At 46.4% G+C, this 20,246-nt stretch overlaps 1 protein-coding gene across 3 annotated transcripts in view; it reads left to right on the top strand.

Moving 5' to 3' along the window:
• DNAJC13 (DnaJ heat shock protein family (Hsp40) member C13) overlaps nt 1–20,246 on the top strand; it is a 2,820,731-nt gene that overhangs the window by 2,631,415 nt on the left and 169,070 nt on the right. The window lies entirely within an intron of this gene.

The following is a 20,246-nucleotide window of genomic DNA, read 5'->3' as shown; positions in this document are numbered from 1 at the left end:
CCTCTCTCCAAACACATTAAGAAAAGGTATGGCATTACTAGGCTATTGGGGGCTATTGGTGTCACCAGGCACTGGCCTATGATGTTTTAAAACCTCTGACTAACCGTAGATTGAACATAGAGAAAAACGAGTGTATGGACATTTTAATGTAATTGGGCTTTCTAATGGACACATTCCTCCCACTGATTCCTAATCGTGTGAAATATCCTCCTGATGCAGCCCACTCCAGAAACTTTTTCTTGCCACCGTTCCGCTCCATGCAGTCTGTGCCATTTTGGGCCAGGATGATGCCACAGGTAAATGAGAGGATCCATCTGTGCCGTTTCTACTCCCTTCCCTTTTTTCTGCTGCAATGCTGAGGAATCTTTGCAGTCGCTCAACAATTTTTTGAAAAACTATCAATGTCTCCACCTAAATCAGGTTTTAAAGCCTGTAAAGATTGTTACCAATAGGGGAGATCTATAGATTAAAATCCAATACACAGAGCCAAAAATCATCGTTGTTAAGCCACTTTATGGCCCTTCTTTTTTAAATCCATTAGAACTTTATCGGTTATCGAGTGGGGAGGAGACAATATTGACAATTGCTGTGGTAAAACTGTTATGTACCGCTGGGGTGCTGAGAAAACCTTTTAAAAGTTTTGGTTGGAGAACCTTTTTTGTCTTGTGTTACATATAAGATTAATTAAATGTATAACAGGATCTTTTAATGTGAATGTAAATGATGACTGCGATTGTATCTGCTTTAAGGATATTTATTGTAGACTGTTAATTGCTAATTGTTAATTATATATGTTTATTATGAATTAATGTTGTACGTGTGTAAGGTTCACAAAGAACCAACCAATAACACAATTAAAATAAGGATTACCTGTTGATGTCTGAGAGTGATGTGCAATCCGTATGCTTTTTTATCTAGGGAAAGACAGCGACACAGAATGCAGGTCCTATCTGGCAATGACCTCTAAAGTGCTTTGAAAATCAGATGGCCAGATTATTTTTGGCCCCAACTAAGAATATCCCAGAATGGTCTTCCAAAGAAACTCCTAAACAGATTAAAATGCCGTGCTCAGCTTCTGCAGACCACCGATCCAGGTCAGAAGAATGAAAAGATAGAAAGAAAAAAAGAAGAGTCATAACCACTCTAGAAATGGTTCTTATTCCTCCCGAGAATATCCGCTGTCCTTCTACAAAGCATAAACGGCACCAATCGAGATTTGAAGAATCCGACTAGAAAAATAAGCCCTAATTCCCCACTTCATCTTTGAATTCGGAGGAATACAAAGTTTTTTAGGGAGTCCATCTGAACATTTTTCTAGCAGTCTCCATAAGGAGTGAAAATCTTTTCCATCTGTTTTTAAAAACGCAAACCTGGTAAAAAATCCAAGCCGCTAGTGTGTCTGATCTGTTGATATTTTTCCTACATCCATCGGAACCGGACGTGTTAGGACCACACTGGCATCTACTGCAGAAGATGTGAAAGTGCATGCTATTATGGATATTATGAGGGCAAAGACCAAAATATTGTCTGTTTTGCCCTTCAGCAGGGATTTTGTTGACAAACTAAAACCCCTTTGGAACAGACCTGCATCTAATCCCATCATAAATGAAGCCATTGCACCAAAACACAGGGCTGAAAAGAGAGACCCTCAGTTTCAAACATTTCATCCTTCGGCAGAGAGTCCTGTAATCTAGGTGGCAACTGCAGTCACTAAGGCTACAGCCTTCCAATCCGTTCCACCTGACAAGGTATCCAAAAATGTAGATGCCTGTGGTTGAAAGAGTTTACTCGGAGGTCAAATGCATCAAGTACTCTGGCAAAATATGCCCATTCTAATAGATTCCATAATCCCATGGATTACTCATCTATGATATTGTACCCATAGCGCAGCTGTTCTTTGGAAACCTTTCCGCCAGCAGGGGCGCAGTCCGCCCAACACCTCAATGCGCCCGCACCGGACATGACGTTGGGCCAGTATATATTGAGCCATCATTGTGGCCGACAAATATCAGTGTCCGATCCAACAGAATTTGCCTCTACTGCCTTGGCGAGAAACAATGATATTCAGGTCATGTCAATCCATATATCCCAAGGCCCTCTGGGAAAAGGTGCACACAAAAACAATTTGCCTCCGCAAAAGGGGAAGGAGCACTGCAAGAAGTCTCGTATTACCCTGAACTGTTCTTCCTGACATTCTTCGTCTTTCAAAAAGATAGTCCTTGATCGAAGGACTCCCCAGAAGCAGCACTGTTTAGCAGTTTCTACCCGGATGAATGGGAGATTGTTCACTTTGCCAAGGCCCCGGCTCCAAAGGAACCATTGGCTCTGTTGGTGCCTGCCGCGTTGCCTCAATATTAATATTATTGACAGATTGAAGGACCACTGTAGTTTGTCCACCCGTTGTTCTAAGATTAGTATACTAGTGCCTATTTATCCTCTAATTAGTATGAAAAAGGAATATGAACTCAGTTACTGTACTTATACAGTATTACTTTTATTTATATTCACAGAATAGAATTAAACCCAATATCTTTACCTGAAGAAGGGCGCGAGAGCCTGAAATGCGTAGTAGCTGATAGGTGACACATCTGTATAATCAAAAACAATCAATATCGAGATATCTGGATGGTCAATACCTAAAGAATGTATATTGTTTTAAATGTCTGTATGTAATGTGAAAAAAATGCTTTTTTGATATATATGAAATCGATGTTAATGGAACTGTGTAAAACAATTCAAATAATGTTTGAAGTCATATACACGGTAATGCAAATTAATTACTATATATGAACAATTTTGATAATTGAAACTGAATTTGAAGTCCTATTGATTTGTAATTTTAATATAACATCTTTTTTCAAGAAACAAATAGCCTACTTTGTGAAAGTTGAAAGAAATCCAACAATTATATTATTCATAGTGTGCCCTTGTTTGTCCCCATTTCACTTCGAGGGATCAGCGCCTATACAGTATTGTATATTTGCATGGGCAGGGTCTTCCCGTCCGAGGACCGAGAGTCGAACATCTCTCGGATGGTACTTGTACGTCAATCACAGGGCCATGTTCCTGCCTCGGCCTTTCAGCCTCTACTGGATCTCGCGGCCTCTAGCATTCTGTGTTGTTCTGGAGGCCCATTTACGCATGGCATCACTTCAGTGGCTCCTCCGTTGCCAGTGGTCACAATTTCAGGTACACATGTCAGATCTTTTGCAGTTGTTGAGTCGTGTGACCTTGAGTGTTGGTCGCTAAGCGACATCTACTGGAGGATCTGTTTCATCAACCATGGTTGCAGGTGATGGTGGTCACTGATGCATCCCTGACCGGTTTGGTCGATCACCTGTCGGATCTGGTTGTAAGTGGACTCTGGCCTCCTTCGGAGCCCCGGGAGTACATACATTTGCTGGAGTTGAAGGTGATCAAGCTGGCTCTGGTCACAGAGGATTCCTTAAGCAGGCAGAAGTTTCCCTCCCACAAGTGGGAGCTCTACTAGTACGTTCAGGAGGCAATCATGCCCACCCTCTCTACCCCCACCCATACCCACTATCCCCCCCTTCCCCAACCCACCCCTCCCTCAGCCCTCACTGCCCACCCCTGCCCCAACCCTCTCATTGAACCCCCTCACCCCTTCTCTACCCCCGCCCACGATGATTGAGCACTGAGCAGAACGGATTGACGGCCAAGTCGAGGTCCACTACGCCCCCTTGTCAACGAATCTTCCGAGCAGCAGAGCTGGATCAAGATATCAGATGAGAAACCTGCGGGAGAAGAATCCATAGAAAGAACATTACAGTAAGTCATTTCTCAGTCTGAGCTCCTTCAAGGCCATGTGTCACACCATGACTATGATGCTCTGTTTTTCCTCTCTAGGATTCAGTCAATTACAATAAATCCTGCTTCACTCCTTCCCAGTGGATGCTGTTTCTCAGTGCGCTACTGGACAGTTTCCTGCATGGCTCCCCATCGTCAAAGGCAAAGGCAGCTGTAGCAAAGACTGACTTGTTCTCATGGAGGCAGACCGCGTCTATCTGCTCATTGAAATCTCTCCTCAGGTTGATGTCTTCCTGCATCACCTTTGTACAGCACTTCAGGAACCTTTGGACCCCAGCAGGAAGCAAATCTCTGGCAAATGGGACACGTTATCACTCGCATGCCCCTTTGGCGTCACCTTGCTCTGTTGGTTGGTGCCTGCCAACCTCATCCAGGTGCAATGTTCTACCCCTACCCCCCTCTGCACATCAGATCACCGTCACCACTGACGCTTTATTGGAAGGCTGAGGAGCGTACATCGGCAAGTATCATTCCAGAACTGTCTGGTCTCATTCTGACAAATGATTGTACATCAACATTCTTGAGTTGTGTTCTAGGCTCTGTAGTCCTTTCGCCTCCATCTCCAGAGGAAAGTGGTTCTGGTATTCACTGACAATACCACCACCACCACCATGTTTTACATATGAAAATAAGGCAGCACCCGATCACCACTCCTCTCAGTGGAAGCTCAATCCCTCTGCAAAGGGGCTCTGGCCCACAGGATTTTCCTATCCGCCTTTCATCTGCCACAATTCAATTGCCGATTCCCTGTGCAAGGAACTGTGATCCTGCCACAAGTGTGAGCGTCCCCGCAACCTGCTTAGTTTGACCTTACAGACCCAGAGATAGACCCCTTTGCTACCAAATAGACAACCAAGTGCAGGGCATTTGCCAGCAGGTTCCCCCAAGCCGGAAGCTTGGTGAATGCCTTCACGTCCACAGCAGGTGAGTCTATGGAAAATCCAATGCTTGAGAAGGAATAAGATACTTACCTGTATCTCTTGTTCTAATAGAATCCTTCCTCCCACAGCTTCCTCATCTGCTGTGCTACAGAAACATTTCTGTATCTAGGGGATGCAGGGCAGTTCGTTGGCTTTGTCTGCCCCCACACCTGACAGGACGTCCGGGCCTGTATATATCGAAGGGCTGTGACCTCAGTTCTTTTTGTGTGCACTCGGTTCGTCGAGTATTTTTGAATTTTCTTCTGTGCCATGCCTAACCTGGCGAAGGCCTCAGACTTCAAGCCATGCGTGGATTGTAGCCGACAGATGTCGATATCGGATCAGCACCGGATTTGCCTCCACTACTTGGGCGAACATTGCAACGCCCAGGACTGCAGGTTGTGTCAGAAGGTCCTCCCAGAAGATAAAGGGCGAAGTCACACGGCCCTGTTCGAGGTTGCGTTGAACGACGATTTCCGGAGGTGTCGCCTCCGCGCAATGTAAAGGATAAAAAGAAGCATTGCAAGAGAGCCCTGCTCTTCAAGTGGATCCTCTCACTGGCATTTCCATTTTATAAGAAGAGCCAGCTCTCCAGAGAAGGCGCCTCGGGTACCTTTTCCAACCCAATCCTCCACCCCTGAGGAATAGGGAACTGTTATGCCTTAAAATGCTAGAAATCTTTGCCAAGGTGGCAACGGAACACCAAGTCTTCTCGGACCGGCAGCGTTACCCACTGGGTATCACTCCTGCATGCCTACGGGCTCAGGCCTGGACCAAGAGAGGGGCGAAGTTCTCTGACTTCGGGATATCTGCGTCAGTTCCGAATTAGTCTTTGGCATCGTCCTACCCGATCCGAACCTGAGCCACTCTGGAATATGCTCCTCTTCCTTTGAAATCCTTCATGTCCAGAATGTTTGACATCTATGATGAATAGGGAGACCAGGTGCCCTTTGGTTTGTACCTTTGGTCTCCAGAGATGAGAGATATTCCCAGAGGAGTTCTATGAAGAAGTTGAGGACGTTCAAGGACTAGCCTCTGATCTCCAGGAGGCAAGTGGTCTAGATACCTCCCCTGAGATGGACATTCTTCCAGCCCCCACCCCTGGTAGGCTTCAGGCATCTTTTCAGATGCTGATGACTAAGGTGGCTGCGACCCTGGTGCTTTTTACTCCATCCAGGCCCAAGATTCAGTTCAAATTGATGGACATCCTGGATGAAGGCCCCAAGAGGAAAATCCTGCTACCCTTCAATGTGGCAGTGGAGGCCTCCTTACTAGGTGTGGGAGAGGCCCGCTTCAACACGTGCCGTTGATGGGGGTGGGGGGAGGGCTAGCTATAAAGCATCGTCCCGCGCCCCCCCTATGTTCCGGCCTTCTTGTACGCTCATCACTCATGCTTCTCCTGAGAGTTTAGTAGTACAGGCCGCGATGGCGAACCCAAAGTCATTTACCTTTCCTTCTCTTCCACTTGACGGGTAGAGTAAAAGGTTCGACACCTGGGGAAAGAAGGTTTGTGCATCGGGCACTCTCGTCATTCAAGCAATTAACGCTTCTTGTACCTTTGCAAAGTTCTCTTTCGGTCTGTGGTCAGCCGGGGATAAAGCAGCTAAACACATCCCTGAGTGGGAGATGCGGGAGAGCTTCTTGTCTGTTTACGGATGGAATCTATATATAAACCGCGTAGGTTTGTTTCCGTATGTCAATCAACAGTTAATTACCAGCTCAACGTTTCAGTCTCTATAAAGACCGAAATGCTGCAAGACGAATTACTCCTCATGAGCTAAAACCCTAGTTAGGTGCTGTAATTATGCTACCACTCAATCTTATGCCATCGCAGGGCCTCTGCAATGGAGCAAAGTAGACAATTACGCGTATACAAAGACACATCACAGAGGCCTGTTTGATTGATGGCGCTTAGATACTGTTCTTTTACCGCGCATGCCTCTCACTCCGTCTGATATCTGTTCAGTGACCATTAATAAGTCACAGCGACCAACGCCCCCTTCCTAGAAGTGATTGCTGATCATTTCGATATTTAAGAAGGGGGACAGAATTATCGACTGATATTGACCTTGAAGATATGCTAGAACGGCGAATGTTATGCCGGGAACAGCTAGTGGGAATACATTTCGCCTTAAGATGCTAGTGGGACCTCACTAGGAGAGAGCCAGCTCCTTGGGGTGCAAGGACTCCCATTCCTGTGAGGAACTCCTTTCACCAGTAAGCTTAATGGTGTACACGGGACTATTATATCATGTCAAACCTAAAGACTGTGCTGAAGAAGATGCTGAAGGATGTTACTCGTTACGGTGGAAAAGAAAATATCTCTTTAATGGAAACTGACCAAACCACTAAGATGAGTAGATTGAGTGAAAAACACTCATCATATAAGGAAGGATAATGAGTATGAGAGGAGCGGGAACAGGGTATCCGGTCTTTCCATCGAAAAGGTTTACAATGAAAATTGTCCATCGAAAAAATATGCATCAAATGCTTATATGGGTGGGGTAAAGGGTTAATTTTCGTTGGGGTGGGTTTTTAAGGGTATAAAACGTGGCTTTGGTGGGGGGCCACCCAAAAAAAAATATTAAATGCTTTGGATGCCAACATTTTCGATGGATAATTTTAATTGGAAACTTTTTCGATGGAAAGACCATAAACCCGGGATCAGTACGTCTCAGCGCAAGGGCAATACCCTGCTGGTGTAAGCCGGGGAAGAGGTGGAGCAATCATGGGACACGGAAACCCATGAAGTCCAAAACTTTCTGTCTGACAAGGGAACAAACTCTGAACTGTCAGTGTACGGAGAAGCTGGAGAGCAAGAATCATCAGTGGTGGGGTCACCCTAGAAGAGTCGGCATGGGCAGCGGCCCCGTGCAACAATGCTGATACCAACAGAGGGATGCCGCTTCAGGCGACACGGCTCCCTGGTGATACCGTCGAGAATAGAAGTGTGATGACCGGAGGCGAGGGACGCCGAGAATGCTGGCTTGCTTGTACAGCAAAGAACAGGAACTGCTGCGTGACCTGTAAGAGTCTCAGGACGGTTTCCAAAGAAGAGAGAAGGTAAGAGGGGACTGAGGAGGCACGGGAAGAATAACAAGGAAAGTAACACGAAATGAGAATCTCGTCCCAGTACAAAAAAGTTAATATATGTGAACTGTGATAAAATAAGTGTGATATCCATAACACTCAGTGAAGGAGAATCGTATACAAAAAAATATCATTGTCAAAGGTGAAAAGGGATAGTTTATGGAAAAGAATATGATTTTTCCCTGGAAAAGAGGAAAGTAGAAATACAGTATGTTTACTAAATATGAACTTTGATAAAGTAAAGAAGAACAGAGTAACGTTGCCAGAGAGGAACCCGCATGAAAGAGAGAGAAACATTTTAAGTGTAAATACAAGATAGAGGAACAAAGTCCTTAAATAAAGGAAAGCCTGTGAGATACCCAAAGCAAAAGCGTATGAAACCAGTGAAGGAGAATATTAAAAGTTAAAGGCATACATAGCCTATACCACCAAACAAATTGAACCAAGTGAAGACTTGCCTAAAGTGAGATTTAAACTGTCTACAGTGAGAAAATAACTGTTGGAACTGATAAACAGAACTGACAAAGAAAAGAACGCATTTCAAGAGAACCAGTGCTAGAAGTAGGAAGCAGTAGAAGGAAGTCATTCACTGCCTTTATTTTGTTCATGTAAAGAATAGTGTCAGGTAGTAATAGTTTTGGACGCTACATGGCTTTTCTTTTTGGGCATCTGGAAACAAATCGCTGACAAGCACCTTAGTTATTCTTTAGGTAGGGAACTGCCCATAGCCATAGGGACTATTATTTCTAAAATGTCCTTAAAGAGTCTGCGCCCTTCTTCTGAGCTATCGCAGTACTCGCTGGTTATCACTGCCGTGCACTTACGGGCTTGAGCCTGGACCCAAAGAGGGACAAAGTTCTCCAATACTGCCAGACTCCAACTTCAGAAAGCTTATCAGCATCGGCTGCACTCGGGACTAGATACAGCTGATTGTGTTTGCAGATCCATGGCCATGAGCTCAGTTGTCCGGTGTCAGTCTTGGATGAGGACGTTTGGCATCACACGTGAAGTCCAGGTTAAACTCTGGACATGCCTTTTAATGGACAGGACCTGTTTGTTGCGAAATCTGATGGCACCCTGCAGAACATTTACTTGTCAAATGTCACAGCGAAGATCTTGGATCTAGTTGTGCAACAACCCTCCGCCACTATGGCAAGGGTTTGGGGGTTTTGCCCCTCAGCTCTCCTATGAGGGCAAGACCAGGCACCCCTGTTAAGAATGTATTGAAGCTGCATCCCAAAGGATAGAGGTCCCCAGATGAGCAGCGACTACCGCCACCGTCCCTTCTGCACTACAAAGGGCAAACCTATGTGAAGTTTTCTGCCATGTCTCCCCTGTGTTGGGGAGACTTTCCGTGTACAGCACGGAATGGTCCAAGACCACATCCGATGCTCGGGCCTTGCGGTCATTCAACAGGGCTGCTGACTCGCCTTTTTGTGCAGTGTCCTGTAGACAATGGCCCTCACACAAACACCTTGCCTCTGTACCACATCGTGTCAACTTCTCGCACAGAGCGTGATAGAACTGGTACCGGACTCTGAACGAAGCAAGCGTATGTATTCCTTTTTTCTGGTGCCGAAGGAGGTGGTGGGTTTGCATCTGATACTGGATCTGCAGCTGCTTATTCTCTTGCTGCACAAGGACAAATTCAAGATGGTTACACTAGCCCAAATGCTGCAAGCCCTTGATCTGCAGGACTGGTTGGTATCACTTGGCATTCAGGATTCCTACTTTCATGTCTCGATTCCTTTGAAACAAAGCAAGTACCTGAGGTTTGTGGTCAGCCAACATCACTACCAGTTCAAAGTCCTGCCATTCAGGCTTTCTTCAGCTTCCAGGGTTTTCACGAAGCTGCTAACAGTGGTGGCGGGTCGCCTCAGGAGGGAGAACATTTATGTCTTTCCTACCTGGATGACTGGCTCGTCGAGCTCGCTCCACAGATTTAGTGTGATACATCTACTTCACACATGCACTCTATTGCACATCTTTGGCTTGCCCCCGAACTTCAAAAAGTCTCAGGTTTCGCTGTTCCTGTCTCTCAGCTTTATCGGAGCAGTCTTGGAACCAGTCTTTCGGGTGGGTAATTTCCTCCAAACTCAGGAACAACTCCCAGCTGTTGAGATGGATTGCTACAATCTGTACTTGTGAACAAGATTATAGAAGGCCACCCTAGTTCCGGAGAACAGTAATACTCTTGAGAGGTTAGCCAAAACCCAATTAATGTAGAAATGGAGAGCAGTCAAGGCTATTCTCAGGTGAAGTGAGTGGAATCAGGGGTCAACAATGAGTCCACACAGTGAAGCATACTAATTCATTTTAGACAGGTAAGTACAAAAATACTTTATTATAGGCACAAAAACCCGTTCTGAAGAAATGAAACGAGCAGGTAGTACTATCACACAACACTCAATTATAAAACATATATACAGTCACATTTAGGATTGAAGGAATGCATACAGTAACTTAACGCAAAAGAAGATAAGTATTGATGCAGTAGAATGAAACCTATTCACAAGAATGATGCCGAAGTCCAATAAGTCCAATCCCTATGGTGTATGGGGCCCAAAAGTCACAAAGCTTCTTCTAGGAGAGGGGACAGATGTAGGAAGAGTTATTGTGGTGGTGAAAATGTTTCCAGTAGATACTTCAACAACGTTACAGGTCAGTAAAATTATTTTCATATCTTCAGTGATAGCTTTTAGATCAAACGATCAAAAAGGAATGGAATAAACAATGTGTATTCTAAGGTTTATTATAGGGGAGACAGGGCAGCTGAATTCTTTGCGAGTACTCACCCCCCTGACTCATATTTTCCCAGTAGACTTGGTGGTAAACAAGGGGTTCACTGGTTGTTGTTTTGTCAGCCGTTTGTTCCGGTGCAGGATGTATACGGGTTGTAGGTCAGAGGATTTCTCTGGTCGGCTGCTGGTGCATGATGCAACCCCTGGTGAAGAAGGCGAGCAGGATTCAATGATGCAGAGCTTTTCTGGACACCTCACAGGACTCGGGGAAGCGACTTTCACTGACGATGGCAGTCATCTCTCGAGTCACGGTTGAAGAAAACCTTCCAGGAATGGATCACTTGATGTTGGGAAGCTGAATCTTGGCAGGAAGGCGACTAGTGGCAGGAGCTGGCGACCACCCAAGTTCTGGGCGAAAATGCAGAACCGCAACGCCTCTGGTGAGGTAGCCCAATGGAGATCTGGTCAGTCCACCGGGGGGGTAAGAGGGACACTTCCAAAGGCTCACGATGGCTGGATCCTCAAAGTCATTGAGACTGATTGATACCAGTCCAAGGGTTGAAGAACTGCAGAGGGTCTTTGCAGATCAGGTAGTCCAGCAGGGCTTCACCGGGCCAAACGCAGGAAGGGATGCCAGGCCTCTTCGGGAGTCGTCCACGGATAGACAGTCAGCTGCTCTTCTACACAAGATACTTGGCGCCAATGCTGATATGAAGAAATGGCCTTTTCTTATCCTAAATCCTAGCTGGAAGTCCAAGCCCACCAACAAGTGTAAGGTAAGGATCTGCACTAGTCAACCAGCCAGCAGCCAGATCGGGTACCACTTCGGGTTTCACTCATGCCCCACACCTAGACTATCAGGGACCTCAGTTGTGGAGTGTGACCAAGCAGTCACACCCACTTCCTAGGTCCACATACAAATGGACTGCAGTAGCCTGAGAGAATAGCAGATTTCCCAGGCAAATGCATGACCATATATGGGATTTCCTGACCTGAGAAGGCAGGAAGAAGGCCAAACGACAATATGGCTAAAGGACAAGCGAGAAAATCTCATGTAGTGGCCATTTTAGGGCACTAGCCATGTTTAGTAACCAGACCTGGTGAACTTGAATGTGCACACTAAAAAGAATGCAAAAAAGGTAAAATGTATCTGCTGCCACCAGCTTGTCTTTAGGCGCATATAAAAGTAACCAAAAATCCCAAGTGTAAAAGACTAGGGTGATTAAAAAAAAAAAAGTATCCCCACTGCACTGCATTGTAAGATGTGCACGGTTAAAAACTTAACCAAACAGGTAATAAGGCAAAAGGGAAACTGTTTCCCAGGGCTGATAATCTGAAGGACAAAATGAGCAAAAGGCCAGGGTAGTGAAGCTGGAGGTTTCACTTAAAAAGTCAGGACCGGTTCAAAATCAAAATGTTTGGGGGTCCATAGAATATGGAGTGAAAGTTGCCCAAAGAGAAATCTTTCCTAACACCAGCCTTTCTACGCCTCATGGCCTCCTGCACCCTAGTAGTTCTGTAGGCGAGGATGCGCATGGGATCGCATCAGTGGCTCCTCCGTTGCCAATGGTCAGAGTTTCAGGGTCAGATGTCAGACCTTCTACAGGTCTCGGACCAGGTGGCTCAGGATCTTGCTTGGTGCGCATTGAGAGTTGTGTTGTTCAGTCAACCCTGGTCACAGGTGACGACAGTCACGGGTGCAATTCTGACTGGTTGGGGCGCTCACCTGTCGGAACTGACAGTGGCCGGACTCTGGTCTCCCTCTGAGTCTTGGAACACATCAATTTACTGGAGCTGCTTGATCAGGCTGGGCCTGGTTGCCTTCCTCACCTTTGTGAATTCAAGAGCGTGCTGATCCTGAGAAACAAAACAGTGGCCATGCACTACCTCAACAAACATGGTGGTGTGGGGAGGCCTGGCCTCTATGAAGAGAAGCAATGCAACTGTGATTTTGGGCTCAGGAGAACGGCATCTCTCTGACGTAGCCCATCTAGCTGGAAGAGAGAATGTCACAGTGGATGCCTAGAGCATACCATCCTCCCATGAATGGGAGCTCTGCCAGGAGGGTTCGTGGGGAGATGATCTCCTTTTGAAGAACTCCTCAAGTGGACCTCTTCACTTCTAGTGTGAACAAAAAATGTGAGAGTTCTGCTCCAGGGAATTCCCTTGTCAGGGAGCTCTGAGGGAGAAGCTGATGGTCAAGTGGGCATTCAAACTCCTTTATGCATTCCCGACGATCCCTGTCATTCCGCTGGTTCTCAGAAGAATGCAAAACAGGGGGTTCAGGCAGTTTATCTACCGGCCTCAGCAGCGGGGGAGTCTCAAACAGATTTTTTAGCTCACTAATCCTTTCACAGAAGAGTAATATCCACAACATATCAATCTTATTCCTGCCCAAGGGCAGTCCAGTACCGAAATGCTCGGCAACATTTATGATGTGGCTGGGAATGATGTGCCCGACAGTCTCATAGCCCATTCTGCCAGAGGAGTGAATGCCATTTCTGCCCTACAGAGGGGAGTCCCTGCCCTGGTCATCTGCCTGTCAGCAATGTGGACATCTCTGCGCACGTTTGCTAATCATAACTGATTGGATTCCCTCTCGGGCCAAGACACCCGTTTTGGTAGGGCGGTCCTCCAGGTGAGGAATCCGTGGGAGGAAGGAATCCAATAGAAGAACAAATTACATGACTCTCGGCAATGTGCCTTCTGATGTTCCTCCCACGGATTTCCCCATTGCCCTCCCTACCGATACCTCTTGACGGATACCTAGTACACCAACTGTGCTGAGGTCATAGGGTGCAGCACCTAAATATATACTGACCCTGACGTCCTGTCTGGCGCGTAGCGGCATTGGATGGTAAAGTTCCCAAAGAACAGCTGCACTATAGATAGGATATCATATATGAGGAATCCGTGAGAGGAACATCACTCAAAAAGAACATGACTAGGAGGTAAGACATTTGTTCTTTTATCCGCTTAGTTTGTAAATTAAAGGGTTCTACGTTGAAATAATTGGGGTTGGGGGGGAGCGAGGACCAAAACTGTGAATCTGTATTTTTTATTTTTTTTTTTGATGGGGGGGATTTCGAAAATATGGATTCATTTTTTTGCACTTTTCTTTTTCTATTCTTAATGCGGGGGGAGCAACCCTGACCCCTAACATCCCCCAACGTTTTTTTTATACCCAAAAAAAGTATTTGGGTGGAATTATCATCTAAAGGACCGATGAATTACCGATGTTGCTCTGTGTGGACTCATTGTAGCCCTAGACCACTCTTGTACCGTTGCTGAGACTAAGCCTTGCCAATCTGGTACCGTACCTTGATTGGGTTTGGCTAACCCCTGTGTCTTCCCTGTTCATCATAATAGGGTGACCTCCTAAAATCCTCCCCCAGGGTGGATTTTAGAAATCCATCTTAACAATATGTAAGGAAGAAAGGAGTTAGGACTCAATACACAACCTTATAAGTAAAAGGTTGTACACTTAAAAAGTGTGTCCCTTGCTACTAGAGATGGGGCCTAATCCCAGTATAACTCTATGTAGGATGCTAGGAGTCTTGAAGGTAATTGCCAACAGGCAGTTTGTGTGTGTATGTTTTTTTTGTTTAAACATATTTTTATTGTTATTTATTGGTTGGAACATAACATAATAGCATCACATCATGAGAAGGCAACATCACAAGGGAGTCAAATGCTTAGAACCCCGCCCATACCCCCATTCTTACACAGTCCCCTCCCACCAATGTCCACATCAACCTCTCTCTCTCCCTGGCCCAAGTATAGCCATGCCAGACGGGGTTTAAAAGTTAGGGAAGGGTATTTGCAATTGTATTCCAGAAGAGGCGACAAATCGTATGGAATTGGTGAAGTTTCCCCTCCCTTGCTGCGGTCACTCTCTCCGACACAACCCATCCCAAACCTTAACCCACCATAGAATCATGTCTGAGCCTTCCGGGGCTTTCCAGCGTTGGGCAATGGTGATGCCCGCTGCCAAAAGCAACTGTGTCAGCAGTTTGGCGTGTGCCCCAGTCGTAGGGTATACACCCTCCACTGGGCACCCCAGCAATAGAGTTTTAGGGCAGATCGGGCGTTTGCTCCCTGTAATGTCTTCTATAGTCCCCACAATAGCGTCTCAGAATGACTGAACCTGGGGGCAGTTCCACCACATGTGAAAATATGACCATTGTGCTGTGCAGTTTTGCCAACAAGTGGGGGGAATTGAGGCCTGAGAGTGGTGTATCTGTGTCGTAGGGTACTACCATCAAAGTAGAGGTTTGAAGGCACATTCATTGTTCGTTCCGCATCTGGATGATTAATGGGCTCTGGCCCAGATATCTAGCATTCTGTATCATCCAGTTGATGGCCTAAGTCCGTTTCCCATCGGGGCATGAAGTTCGGTCTACGGCGGGTTAACAGATCCAACCTCAAAGTTTGTATAGTCTCGAGGTGCACCCCTTGCTCCTGCCCTCCCAGACCGTTAGTTCAAGCCGGGTTAAGGTGTGTGTGGCTTTTTGTTTTGTATCGGGGTGTGTGATCCAATGCCGCAGCTGGGAGTAGGAGAACCTGTCTGCTTCCGATAAGTTGAATTCCGTCTTGCAGTCCTCAAATGTGTGTGGTTAGCCCCCAACATATAATTGTGCCAATGTTTGCAGCCCCTCTGCAACCCCATATCCCCCCCCCAGTTCCAACTTCCGAACGCCCTCTGGGGAATACCCAGAGTAAAGGATGCATTGCTGAAGATAGGGGAGAGGGAACCCATGCCCATGGGTATTTTCTTTCCCTTTAATGCCTCATCCCAAAATTTCAGGGTAGCCTTAGTCAAAAAGAAGTGGCCATTGTTTACGCAACGAGTGAGGGATGAACGATCGGAAGTGGAGACAGAAAGAGTATTGGGATTGCTCAATCTCCATCCATTTTGGTTTTGGAGCTTCAGATGTCCACAACAATATCTGTAAATTGAGCGGCCTCCGTGTATTTCCGCAGGTTTGGGACCACCCAAGCGTGCACCTCTCATCTTAACTTTCTTATGGATCCTAGCTTTTTCGCCACGCCATATAAATCTAAGTACTTTCTGTTGAAGTTGGTCTAGTGCTGTTTTAAGGATGACCACCGGGAGGGAGGTGCAACAGTACAGTAGGCGAATAAGCAGGTTCATTTTTACAGCCGTGATTCTACCCATTAAGGATATCTCTTGCTTTGCCCATCTATCGTAGTCGTTCTTAAGCAATTTGAAGGGGGGGGGGATTGGCTATATAGAGGTCCACCAGCGAGGCCGTAAACTGGACCTCTAAGTATTCAATTCTGCTAGTGTCCCAACGGATCGGGCACGTAGTTTGGAGGTAGGCGATGTCTTGCAGTGTTAGCCCCACCCCAAGGCCACTGACTTCCCATCATTTGTCTTGAAACCTGCCACGCAACCAAAGGCCTTGATTTCATGAAGGGCCGCTTTGAGAGATGGCTGGACGTCAGAGATAGTGAGAAGCACGTCATCCGCGTAAAGCGAAACCTTGTGTGAGGTGTCATGGGTCCCCACCCCCCGGATCGAGCTGTTCCGTCGAATGTGTTGGGCCAATGGCTCCATAATAAGGGCGAACAAAAGGGGATAGAGGGGTCAACCCTTTCGAGTGCCGCATGTTGGGGGAATCTGGGGAGAGCGCATCTGGTTGACCTGTAACAAGGTACTTGGGGAGGAGTAGTTGGCTGCGAACATACTCCTAAATTGGGAGCCAAAGTCGAACGCTTCTAATGTTAAGTGTAAAAGGACCAGTCGACCTTACCAAAGGCTTTGGTTGCATCTAATGCTAAAAGGGCCATTTTCCTGTGTCCTTGCGTGGTAGATTTGATGAGGTTCAGTAACCGTCTAATATTGTCCCGAGTCTTTCTCCCCATGATGAATCCTGTTTGATCGGCATAGATTAATGTAGGGAGAAGGGGGGCCAAGTGGTTTGCTAATACCTTTGAATAAATGTTAGCATCAATATTCAGAAGCAAAATTGGCCTGTCGGAAGCGCACTCTCTGGGTTCTTTACCTGGTTTTAAAATCCAGATCGTGGCTGAGGCTTGCATGGATGGGGTCACGTTACCCACCGTAAGAAAAGGAGTTCAAGTGAGCCGTTGGGAGGGGAAGCAGCTGAGCACTAAAAATCTTATAGAATTTAGGTGAGAACCCATCCGGGCTCTGAGCGTTGTAGCCTTGATTACTTCCTCCATTTCCTCTTGTCGGATTGGGCCTTTTAATGCCCCCATGTCCTCCCGGGTTAGATGTGGTAGAGCCGCCAATGCACTGTATTCCCTCTGCTGAGGTCGACCTCCCTGGATTCCACATAGTTTCTATGAAGTGCGTTTGTGGCAAGCAAAGTTTATCCTGTTCCCCATAATAGATGACTCTGTGCCGGTCTTTAAAGCCTATGATAATGTTAAATTTTTTAACCTATGCCAGTTTTTTAGCTAGGAGTTGGTTGGCCTTGTTGCTTTTCGCATAGTAGCCCTGTTTCACTGCTGTTAAGGAACGTGCTGTCTCATGGCGTAAAGAGCCTCCAGTTTGTTCCGAGTAATATGAAGGGCAGAATGAACTTTGGGAGACCAACCATGTTTGTATTTGCTTTCAATCTCTGTGATTACTTGTTCCAAAAGCGCCTTTGCTTGTTTCTTTCATCTGTGATATGTTTCTTTTGGTTATTTATAATGCGTTTAATACCCAGAGGCTACCCGCGGACCCGGGGATCGAACCTGTGTTGCTCTGTGTCGTCTTGCTTCCAGGGCGAGCACGTTGCCCCTGAGCTATCCTCCCGAGACAAGCTGCAGTGTGTGAGATCAGTATACCCCTAATGACTGCCTTCATGGCATCCCCAAGGGATAGCCGGGGAAGTGAGTTCTGTGGGGTTGTCTCAAAAGTAATTTTTAATAGCTTTAGCTACTTCATCTTGCAGTACCAAATCATTAAAGATTGGGTCGTATAAACGCCACTGTGGTCTGGGCCCCGGGTCGGGTTCCAGGTCCTGATTTGTAAACGTACCGGGGCATGGTCTGAGAAAACCTTTTGGGGAAATGTCCACCTCATTTGTGAAATACAATAGTTGGGGGGAGTTTGTAAGTATTTTAAAGTTGAAGAACAACAGTATGGTTCTTAGGAGACCATCTCTCAATCCAACCACCATGGGGGAAGCACAGGGGAGGATTCTTGACCAGAACTCCACCGATCAGCCAGGCTAGGAAGGGGTAGGGTCAGGATGTTACACCTGTTAAACCGTATTGGGCTGGGGAGATTTGGGTGTAGGAACAGGTATGTTTTCTTACACCCTTTACTCCAAATCACTGAGAGATCACTTCTGGGGTTCCTGAAATTATGTGACCATGCATCTTGTGTTTTGATTTAGGGTTTGCTAATGCGGAGGTCTTTTGTCAGTGTTGAGATTTGAGACCAGCTAGTAAGCCGATCCATGCTGTGGCGAGACAGTGCCTGGCACTGGACAGCTGGATGGCCCTGACATGAAGAAGTAAGGACCACCATGTTGTTGACTACCTCAGCGGACCCCCAGGACGGAGATCAGCCACGGCCACTGCAAACAAATGTCATAAGTCATCCCTTGTGGCAGAAACCATGAAGCTAGTCCTGAAAGGCCCCTCTTCGTGGAGAGCTGTAACCGCAGGGAGAAGCTTCTTGTTTCACAATTCGAGGGTCTGCTGAGTCCCAGCTGCACATTTGGGACGTTGACTGATGCAGTAAGATAGCCTACAGAATGGTTCTGAGACACCTATGAAGGCTTCCAAGGGCAGGATCCTCAAGCAGGGGTTGAGCCTGGTTATCATCAGTGCTCCAGTGGTAAAAGCACAGATAAGGGCTTTCTGGAGATGAGCAAAAGAACAGGGCTTTGCGGGGACAGTTAAAGAACACACTTCTGGACGGTTGCAAGGTAGAGTTCTGGATGTTCAGTGAGATTCTCCTCTTTGTAGGGATCTTGGCTCCAATGACGATCTAATGAATGACTGCAAGAGTCCTCCTTTTGTCCAGGATTTAAGCTGGAGTCTCCCCCATGCCCACCGATGGTAAGGATCTGCACCTTTCAAACTGGTAAGGGCTGTCTAATCATGGACAGCCTCATGCCACCACCTCTGCCAGCAACAGACACACTCTTGACAGGATGTGGACTTGGACCAAAGAGTCCCAGCCCCCTTGTCTGGCCCCAAATAAATACTGCTGCTTTTCCTGGGAAATCTGAGGTTTTCCCAGGAAAGGGCTTAACTTAAATGGCAAATCCAGCCCTAGGAGGGCAGGAAGGCGACTAAAATCCAAGAAGACAAAGAACAGGTGAAAATCGCCTGGTATGTCCTTTTCAAAGTACATGCTATTCTTAAAGGTATTAAGCGGTAAATACACACAAGAATATAAAAAACATGGCAGGAACATATCTTGAGCACATCATGCAATTAACCACAAAGTATCCCTACCAAACCTCACTGTAAGGTGAAGTGTGTAGTGTAAAACAAACAAGGAATTTCATAATGGAGAACAGCAGTCTCCCGCACTGATAGCCATAGGGACTGATCAGTGCCCCTAAAACAAATGGGGTTAGCAAAGCAAGTGAAGCTTAAAGCGCTCCCTTGCTTCCAAACTTCAGGACAGGTTCAAAGTTACCGCAAAAAGTTTGGGGGTTCCAAAGATGTCTATGGAGTGAAAGCAGTAAAAGAAAATCTTTTTTTAACATTCACTATCCCCTACAGTTGAGAGGTTTTTGCAGGGACTACCCAACCAATTTCCCCCATGTCAGTTTATTGTGCCTGTGTGGGATCTGAACCTTATTCCTACGTTCCTTATAGTGGCTTTGTTTGAGCTGTACACTCCTGCTCTTTGAAATTGCTCACCTTGAATGTGATTTTGCTGGTTGCTATCTCGTCCTCTAGGTAGGTGAGTCTGCGTTTTCTCAAACAAAAAGGTTACTCTGAGGGTGAGACAGACTTTCCTTCCTAAGGTTTAGTCAGATCCTCATCTCTCTTCTGCTTCCTGTTTTTTTCCACCTCTCCCTCTCCCTTCTATGACTAAGGAGCTGCTTCACCGGCTAAACCCCAACAGGGCTGTCAGTTTTGTCTCTCGGATGAGGGACATCAGACAAGATGACTAGTTCTTTGTGAGTTAAGCTGGTGATCATGTGGGCAGGGCTGTTACTAAGTGGACTCTGTCCAAATGGATTGGCCTCTGTATTTCATAGTTTTATGGTTGGCTATGAAATATGTGCCTCAGGGCCCCTTCAACCTGGGGCATAGCAGCTACCACTGATTTGCAGTAGGGTGTTGTTGTGCTGAACAGCTGTCGGGTAACTACGAGTTTAGTTTATTATTTATAGAGCACACCTAACCCTGAGGTATCTTGGCGCTTGAACATAGGTGAAATTGTTACAGGTACAATAATAAGGAAATGACAAAGACATGAGGACCAGGTTACAGATTGATCAACATGGCAACAGATATAGTAAGCTGGGGAATAATACTCCCTGGGCTGACGAACAGTGGTAATAGGCACATAAGTGGTGGTACAGCGGTTGACTAATCTAAGGGACAGGGAAACTGGTTTCACAGAGGTCAAAGAAATGTGGTAAACCAGGGTTTTTCTCCCCTCGCAGGATTCTCAAACTTAGGTGGGCTCTCCTCTGTGTACCAATACGCATTACTG

Source organism: Ambystoma mexicanum, chromosome 2q (genome assembly GCF_040938575.1).
Source record: "Ambystoma mexicanum isolate Mex_15411 chromosome 2q, UKY_AmexF1_1, whole genome shotgun sequence".
Classification (NCBI taxonomy): domain Eukaryota; kingdom Metazoa; phylum Chordata; class Amphibia; order Caudata; family Ambystomatidae; genus Ambystoma; species Ambystoma mexicanum.
This window is presented reverse-complemented; position numbering and strand designations above follow the sequence as displayed.